The 9,612-nt window shown below is 34.5% G+C and overlaps 2 pseudogenes; one reads left to right on the top strand and one right to left on the bottom strand.

Annotated features, from left to right (window-relative positions):
- Positions 1 to 975: 975 nt before the first annotated feature.
- Positions 976 to 3,951, top strand: LOC148552949 (protein FAR1-RELATED SEQUENCE 9-like; annotated as a pseudogene).
- Positions 3,952 to 5,413: 1,462 nt separating this feature from the next.
- On the bottom strand, positions 5,414 to 7,825 carry LOC148552948 (uncharacterized; annotated as a pseudogene).
- Between the last annotated feature and the right edge of the window lie 1,787 nt (positions 7,826 to 9,612).

Genomic DNA, 9,612 nt, shown 5'->3' with positions numbered 1-9,612 from the left:
TCCATTACATATATGATATATATATATATATATATATATATATATATATATATATATATATATATATATATATATATATATATATATATATATATTTCTTCAAAATCTTGAAGGGGCCAAGGCCACTACTTGCCACCCCTAGATTTGTCCCTGGCGGGTAAGGTGTCTCATAGTTTCAATTGCTTTGTATGCTTAAATTCCAATGCTGTCTTTTCTTAGTTTTCCCCACTATATATATGTAGGTCTTTTTCCATCATCCTTTCATCTAAATTCTAACTACACACAATAATTCTCTATTAATATTCAACATCATGTCAAGAATGAAATTTAATTTATTTATATACTATTATTCGATGAAAACTTAGCTAATATCCAATAACAGTTTAAAAAAATATTTTTTTAGAATATTGAAGAACCTTTTATTCTATGTTTTAATTTTTTGACATTAATAAATGTTTCATGTGTAAAAAAACTTGATGGATATTTTTAGAATATAAGAAAAATGTTATTCTAATTTATCTTTTAGTTGGATTAATTGTCTCTAATGAATTAGAGGATTTAGTTTGTGTTGTTTGTTATTAGAATAAACCTACTGAATGAGTATGCCAGATTGCAACTTGAAATGTTGGATAATATCATTTTTGGTATAGACTATTCAAATAAACCAAGTGAAATGAGTATATTAGATTTCAATTTGAAACATTGGTTAACAGGAATGTTGGTTTTCGGGTGTCAGCAATTTTTGGTAGAAGTGCGGGTTTTATTTGAAAAGTCTTTCTGGTTCCATTGAATAATTGATAAAATTGATTTCAAATCCACTTATGTTGTATCGGATGGCTTGTTGGTGTATAGTGAATTGTTGTTGACAATGTCGTTAATTGAAATTGATTTTCACAGATGAAATCTTGCAACGTCGAGGATGCAGATGTGCACGGCATATTAAATGATAAGAATGGAGAGCATGGGTGTAATGAGGATTTTGACGATGCATGTGATGTCGGTGCCGTAGACATTGTATTTGATGAGGATGCATCAGACTACGGTAATGTTATCGGATTGAATGACCAGCAGATAATGAGAAAGGTGTTTCGGAGTGAGAAACGTGCCTATGAATTTTATTGTAAATTTGGGAGATGCCATGGATTCGGTGTGCGCAAGGGGATTATGGTAAGGATGACGATGAAAATTTGATACGAAGAAGGTTCTTTTGCAATACGGCAAGATTAAGGGATGAAAAATACCTTCATAAATTGGATAGACAAAGGGGTTCCCGGCTTGAAACACAGACTAATTGTATGGCAAAGTTGTCGATTTACCTAGATAGGGAAAACTCAGTACGGAAGGTTCGGAAAGTTATCTTGGAGCATAATCATGAGTTGACACCGCGAGTAATGGTGCACATGATTCCAAAATTTCGTCAGATGTCAAATGCTGCAAAGGCACACATAGATGGCATGCATGGGTATGGTATACCTATGTCTAAGATTCTTGGCTACATGGCTGGGATTGCCGGAGGGTATTCTTTGTTGGGCTTTATGAAAAAAGATGCATATAACTACATCGACAAGATGAGTCATTCAAAGATTGCTGATGGTGACTCGAATGCTGCCAATGTATACCTAGAGGGAAAGGCGGCAGCCGATCCAATGGCAATGGCTAGGTATAACTTAACAGATGATGGTATGTTAGCGAATATGTTCTGGGTAGATGGAATTAGTAGAGTCGACTACCAGTACTTCGGAGACGTTGTTGCTTTCGACTCGACATACAAAAAGAATAAATACAATAGACCTTTGGTGATATTTTCTGGCTCAAACAACAACAAACAAACTACGATATTTGGTTTTGGATTGGTTCTAAATGAAACTATTACATCATACACATGGATGCTGGAGAATTTGTTGGAGGTTATGTGTAATAAACCTCCGTCCGTTGTCGTAACCGATGGGGACGAAGCAATGATTGCAGCAGTGAAAAAGGTTTTTCCTGAAGCCACCCACCGGTTGTGTGCATGGAATTTGTAGAAGAATGTTACTTTAAATGGAAGTGAGCAAATGTTTCGTGAAATATTCTGTAAGTGATTATATGCGGACATGGAGGTTAACGAGTTTGAGTTCCAATGGGATCAAGCTGCTGACGAGTATGGTTTGCACAAAAAATGTTGGGCAACGTAGATGTATAAGAAGAGGCACATGTGGGAAAGTGCATACCTACGCGGAAAGTTTTGTGCTGGATACCGAACCACATCTAGGTGTGAGGGGATAAATTCTCATGTCAAGAAATTCCTAACCTCGAGATACAGTATTGTGGACCTTGTGCAAAATCCGGAGTTGGTAGTCCGTGAATACCGTAACAATGAGTTGGTTGCACAGTACACTTCAATGTACAGTACTCCATTCCTCACAACATGTCTAGATCCTATTGAGAAGTGTGTTGCGGCTGTCTACACTAGAGCAATATTTATGCAAGTTAAGAGAGAGATTGATGGTGTAGAAGGCCTTAATTTTGTGAGCAAAAGGAGGGTTTCAACGACAATGGTCTACACTACCAAAGAATATGGTCATCCTGGTCAGAACGTAGTGACCTTATTTGACAATAACTCATTAAAATTTGAATGTCGATGTCGATTTTGGGAGAAGGAAGGATTTTCGTGTAAGCACATGTTTTTCGTAATGAAGCATGAGAATTTGAAGGATATTCCAAGCCGTTTGATTTTGAAGCCATGGAGGAGAGATGCCAAGGCTATTGATGAGTACGAAGAAAGAAGTAACAAGAGCTTAAGTGAGAGAGGTTTTCTATTATGCCATGGGGCACTCCACGCTGCATTGCAATGGATGTTGTATCTTGGATCGAAAAATCATTCAGTTTTCAAATCTGCCATGGATGGAATTCGCAATCTTTGTAGCCAACTTGAGGAGCTGTTGGGACAAGCCACTAGGGGAAAAAAGACACATGTTGAACAACATGTTAGAGATCCTATCGTTGTAAAAACTAAAGGAGCCCCCCGCTCAAGAGGACAAAAGGGAAAAAAGAGGAGATGTACCAACTACAAGAAGACTGGCCACAATAAATGAAGATGTCTTCAACGGAACACCAGTTTCTTAAAAGGGGGTAGTGAAGATGATGAAGAAGACGAGGAATCAGTTGTAAGACTAACCGATGACAAGGTTAGTTGTCATGATTAATTTGCTGTTTGATAATAATGGTCAATGTTATTATTGTTGTCTTTATGTGTTTCTAAGATAGATATGCATAAATAGAAAATACGTGCAACACTAGCTTAAGACAAGGTTAGTTCTTGGTATTTCTGACATGTTTTGAATAAGACATTTAACAATTAATCTCTTGTCTAATATTAAGATTCAAGATTATTGTACAATTTTTTTTCTGTTTTTGAGAAAGATATTTATAAATACCAGAAAAGTGTAATACTACCTTTCTAAGAAGGTTAGTTCTTGATATTTTTGTCATTTTATGCATGAGGTATTTAATGGTTAAATTCTTGTTCGAAACTTTATTCAAGGTTATTGTTCTTGTCTTTATTTGTTTCTAAAAAATATTTTTATATATACTAAATAATGATGAATGTGTGGTAGACGGATTAGTTAACATGGGTGGACATGTTGACAGGTTTTAACAGGAAAAGGGCATTTACGAAGGAGTAAGAGGAGGGCCGTTGCACAGGTCAAACAGGATAATGTCAACCCAAATGAAATTGTAGCCGCTGTGTCGACGGAGCCTATAATCGGAACTGCCCAAAGCGAGAATGTAATTTCGTGGCCTGATGTAGGCAGTTCCCATTACCATGCGCTAGTAGGTCATCTTTTATGCAGTTCATGTTGCAAGAGTTGTGCCGTTTGTTTGTTCATTTTTATGGATTTATAATAGTTGATTTATGTCATCATTTCACAGGTCCTGGAGCTTCTACAATCACTGAAAAAAGGGACATAACTCCATCTGTCACATAAAGGTTAGCTCATGCATGGGTATATTGTTGTTAAATAGGCCTAATTGTAATTCCTTTCAATTCGTATGATGAAGTAGACTGGTTTTACTTGTAGCATACTATGTTTCTTAAACAGTTTGAGGTTTTGTTCTCAGAGAGCTAGCTGTTGTGCGCCAGTGAGAGTCAGTAACTGTTGCAGAAGTATTTTCATTATCATTCAGGACTAGTACGTTATTTTATTGTATGGACCTTATCTATAGTGCTTCATTTAGTAGTACTTTCATTATACATTATTTTTCTTTTCGGAACGATTGATTGGGATCAGGGACGGATCCAAGATTGCAAGTAATGGCCTTGGCCCATTCAAAATTTTAAAGAAGTATATATATCAGATATGTGATTGATAAAATAACAAATATTTAGTGATTTCATATGTAATTATTCTTAATAATGTGATAGGTTTAAGCTTTAATTATTTCTTTTACTGGTATTGTTACTTAATCAATTTTATATCATACACTCTAGTCTTTACTTTTTTTTTAAAATTAATTTCAGTATACTTATTTCTATGAATATAATTACTTATATTATTTTATTTTAATGATCATATTGTCTATTTTAGATATTGTTTTCTTGTAAAAAATACCAAATTTTCTCACGAACTTATATTGTAAAAAAGAACATTTTTTCCTTATTTTTCATGATAATTTATTTCAACTATGATTTTATTTTTAGCGTTGTATTTTATATTCTATAAGAACTCCAGTACCGTTGAGATAATTAAATTATTTAATAATTAAATGAATTTTTTAAATTCTTTTAAAAGAACAAATAATAATTAAAAAGATATGTAACAACTTCTTAGCTAAACATACTGTAAAGGTATTAGTATCCTATAATTTTATAGAGTACTATATAATTCTTGTATCAAAAACAAAATTATTGAAAAAAAGTTCTATATTTTTTTTATATATATTGATAAAATCTAAAAAAAAGAGCAATTCACTAATTACATATCATGCATATATTACTTTTATATAATGAAAAATAACAAAACAATAATTAAAAAATTTGTATAAAATTCGGCCCTGCATATCTAAATTTGTAGATTCATCCCTGATTGGAGTTGCAAATTACTTCTACTCTACCAATTAATAAAATTCTATGGAACCCCTTCGGGATTTAAATTTAGTTGCAATAAAAAACTTATATTAGCATAGTATAAAATTCTTCACAAAAACAAAACCCATGTTTATGATCAGTAGAAGCACATGAATGCGTCACTAACTGCCTAGATTCATGATCTTTTACTGATCATGCGAAAACACCATGTAGCAAGGCCTTTCCCAGCCATTACAAACCCTAACAAGTTTAATTTTTGTAAAACACCACCATACTTGTGACCAAAATAACGTAAACATGCTAACACAAAAAAGGGTCATGGGAATGCCATTCGAACTCCAGTAATCATATAGTCAAGCTCTGGCTGCTGTTGCTTGTGACGGTAGTAACTGCAACAACAGGTTTCTTAGAGGACTTGCCTCCATCCTTTGTAGAATTCTGGTCAATGTTGTCCCAATAATCAATTGCAAGTTTCACAACTTTATCTCTCTTTTTGTTAGCTTTTGAGAAGAATATGTCTAATGCTAACCTCATCCTTGTGAGATCATTAACTTCCTACGGTGACATCATGTAATACATAAATTTAGAGTAACATAGAGTACAACAAGATAAGAATCTGAATACCATGGGACAACTAATATAATGTCTTCGAGCCTCACATTTGATTAAGAGATATATACTTACAAAATGAGCACACATCCTAGATCATTTCTGGAACAGATAAAATAAATGTCTATTTATATATTGTTTTTGTCAAGTAACTCTTACCTCTAGATCATATGAACTGCAAAGGTGGGATAACTGCATCCATTGAGCCACAAAAACACCATAGTCTCTTTTTCATTGGCATGAGAAAACATAGGTTTAACACAATATAATGTGGAATCATGTCAACTAAAATTTACACACAAGTTAATAGCTCTTATGATTTATCCCGTTGTTGGCTGACAAGTGGTTCTCTCAGGTGGAAGTTGGACACCAGTGGCAGAATACTCACTTCCTTTTGATAAAATTTTTTCTTATCTTTTAACATTGTTTTCAAGAAGAGTGCCTATACAGAGATCTATATAATTAATCAATGTAATTTATACATTTATTTGTACACCTATTTATACATATAAGCATATATATTTTATTTATGTTTGAAAAATAAAGCAATGCTGTTACAACCATATTTAATTTTGGAATATCATTATAAATGTCTTCAGTAAAATACAAGAATAATTTAAGCTAGAGATATCTATACCACATAATCCGTAATTTGGAGTCTGCCAGTATGCTCCTTAGAGCATTTTGTCGAGTCCAGATAAATCAAGTCCTCATTCGGGATATCAACGATCATTAAATACCAGTGCCTCTCCAGGTTGAGCGAAACATAGATCTGTATTAGAAAATCCACACTTGGCAATGATGAGAATCATAGTACACAACAGGGGATGAATAGAATTCCATTAGGGCAGAACAAACCTTTGTAATATCATCAACCCATTCCATGTAACGAGTACGAATAAATTCCAACGTTTCTTTATAGTAAATAGTAGGGTTAAGGGCTAATTGCTGGACCAGACAATTCAAAACACCAGAAGTTAAACATAAGCTAGGTGGAATGATTTACAGAGCAGTTCCAAATAAACCAATGGGAAACATTTCTTCACTGCAAAAGTTGTCGGCAGCCACCAGATTGGCTCCTGACGTTCCACTGTTAGAGCTTTTGCGAGCAAGTTCAGCACCTGTCAATGAAGGGAAAAAATTGGTGAAACTAAGTTTCGGGAGATTAATTTGACAAACTACATGAAAACAATAATTCGACTAAGTGCAAGTCACCACAGACTCATATCGTTAATAACCTCATGCCTTGGGTGGAGTGTCCAAAAGGCTCCCCGGTCTCCTTGGCAATGCTCGTCCAGAAATAGAATATCCTTATGATTGGATTGAAAGTGATAAAAACCTTATAAGGCAAATATTCACAAGTTGAAGTAAATTACAAAAGTAATATCGAAATACAGTGTGCCCTATTCAAGGGAGTCATGTTACAGGCCTAACAAAGCATGGCCTAAAAAAGGGATCTTCAACCAGTTTTATGATTTTTTAATAAATGACCTAAGTCAATGGCTATAACAACTTGATCCAACAAATATTCCAATAAACAAACGAAAAAAAAATCTATAAACGTGCAACAGGAAATTTTGCATGAACATCTCCACATAAAGGGACATCACTATAACTTGACCTGACCTCTCATCCAAATCAGTAGCAAATATATATGCTGCCACGGCCTTCTCTGTGGCGCCAAATTGATTCCCAGGTGGAGGGCGAAAAACAACGATGAAGAACTGGAAAATTGTAGGGGAGATATTTTTAGGATAATTATGAAATACACATCACACATAAAACCAAGCAGAATACATTTTGCTTCGCTGTTTACTTACCTCTGGCAAGTCCCCATAATCCATCGACTTCCATTGAGCCAGCCTCGTGGAGAACGGAGAATAGTCCTTGGAGTGATAAGCCGGAAAATTACACAATGACTCATCGCTGGTGTCATGCTCAAGCTTCCTAAGAAATAAATATTATAATTACACCAGAGTCAACATAATACATCCTCAGAATGTCGTATACACTAGAACAAATAGAAAAGCACATTTCACCTTCAAAGGTTGCCGTTGGTGACCACTTCTTGTGCTGCTGACGTTCTTGGCTCCCGCTGGCCTTGGCTTTAGCAGCAACCTGAGACATCAGCATTGCATCCAGATTCATGGTCTTCTTAACAATCAGATTGCTTCTCCTTTGGGGTTTCTTTGTTGCATGACGGACGGAAAATTGCCGATTAAGAATTTATAATAAGAACAGCGTTGCAAGTATAGTTCTTAACCGACTAAAATTTCGCTTATCAATTTAGAAAGGGTTGTCACAATTTAAGAATAAAATACTAGGAGTAGAAATCCCAGGTCGTCTCCCAACGAGTTGACAAAAGAATGCTATTTTATTGGTCATGAATTTTTCCGAGAAATTTAAGAGTTGGAGAACAGAAAAATAAATGATTATAAATTAAAGCAATGAAAATTACTGAAAGGTTTTATATACTTAAATTAAAAGCCTTGACTGGGAGAAGATTAATCGGAAGTTCTATCATTGTTGGATTTTCCAAAGTGTAATCGTAAGAGGTTGTTGTTTTTACTTAGTTAAACTTTACCAAATAAAGGAAAGTCAATTAATTGAGCTAACTCTTATTCACAAGTCCTAATCCTCTCCTATGGAAGGATTAGCATTAGTGACTAGAGAGTTAGCCAACAACTTCCAATTAAAATTGACACTTGAGTATTCCAACTAAAGGGTCTCCTTTTAATCAACTCCCAAGTCAAGTTGGGAATTTACTCCATTGACATGAATGCCATTTTCATAAAAGATAATTGGGGAAGAAAAGAAGACATGGAAATTCAAACAAAATAATAAAAGAAAATTAATTAAAGGTAAAAATAATTCTTTGCATTAATAAATTCCAAAATCACAAACATTGATGAATCTGATTCACACCCCCATTAAAAAATTGGTGAATTAGTTCTTTTAGCAAGCGCACCAAAATTATCGTCAAGTAATAACCCACAGTGGAGTGGGATCGTATCCACAGAGATTGGCAAATTCGAGCAGTTTTAATTAATTGATGAATTAGTCAAGCGGATCAATAAGATTGTGAAGTGCGAAATTGTAAATGACATAAATGTAAATGACTAGAATATAAAGAAAGGCAATAAAGTGCAGAAACAGAAATGGCAGAATGTAAATTGCAGAATCATAAATGACTTGAATGTAAATGGGAATGGAGAATTGTTGAATGTAAAATTAAGCTATAAAGAAATGGATAGATGAGAATGGGGAAATTTATTGAGATTGGGAGATGTTGTCTCTTTGGATCAAATCTAGCTTATATCCTCTTCAATCATGCAACTTATTGACCTCTTGACAATCATGATTGATTGAGCCCCAATCCCTTGGTGACTCAATCTCTCAGATCTTGATCAATAGCCAATTTCTTGGTCTAATTGCTCATGAAGAGAGATATGCTTGGTCCCTGATTATACCACACACCATTATAGGTCCAAGTAGAGGGAGGATTATATATCACATATCCAAACAACAAAACCCAGATTCTACTCAAGTGTGAGAAGGGATTTCAAGTATGGTTTCATGTTTCCTTTCCCAAGGTTCCCATGAAACCCAATTGCATTCAATCTCTTTTCCAAGATAATTGAACACTTAAGCATTAAGAACGAAATTCCTTCTAGCAAATCAAAGAGAAGATGAAGAGAAGAAGAATTTCACTATTATCAATCCATCAAGTACAACAGAGCTCCCTCTCTCAATGAGAGAGAAGTTAGCTACTCATAGCTCAAAAAGTACTCAAAAATGAAGTGTAAAAGTGGATCTAAAACTGACTGCTTAACCCCATTCTTCAGTACTCCTTGGGGGTATTTATACTACTCCTAGTAAAATAAAAGAATTACAAAAGTGAAAAAGAAAAATTACATTTTGGAGGGAAAAGAAGC

The sequence above is a fragment of the Arachis ipaensis genome, chromosome B7, assembly GCF_059453495.1.
Source record: "Arachis ipaensis isolate K30076 ecotype BB chromosome B7, ASM5945349v1, whole genome shotgun sequence".
In the NCBI taxonomy this organism is placed as follows: domain Eukaryota; kingdom Viridiplantae; phylum Streptophyta; class Magnoliopsida; order Fabales; family Fabaceae; genus Arachis; species Arachis ipaensis.
This window is presented reverse-complemented; position numbering and strand designations above follow the sequence as displayed.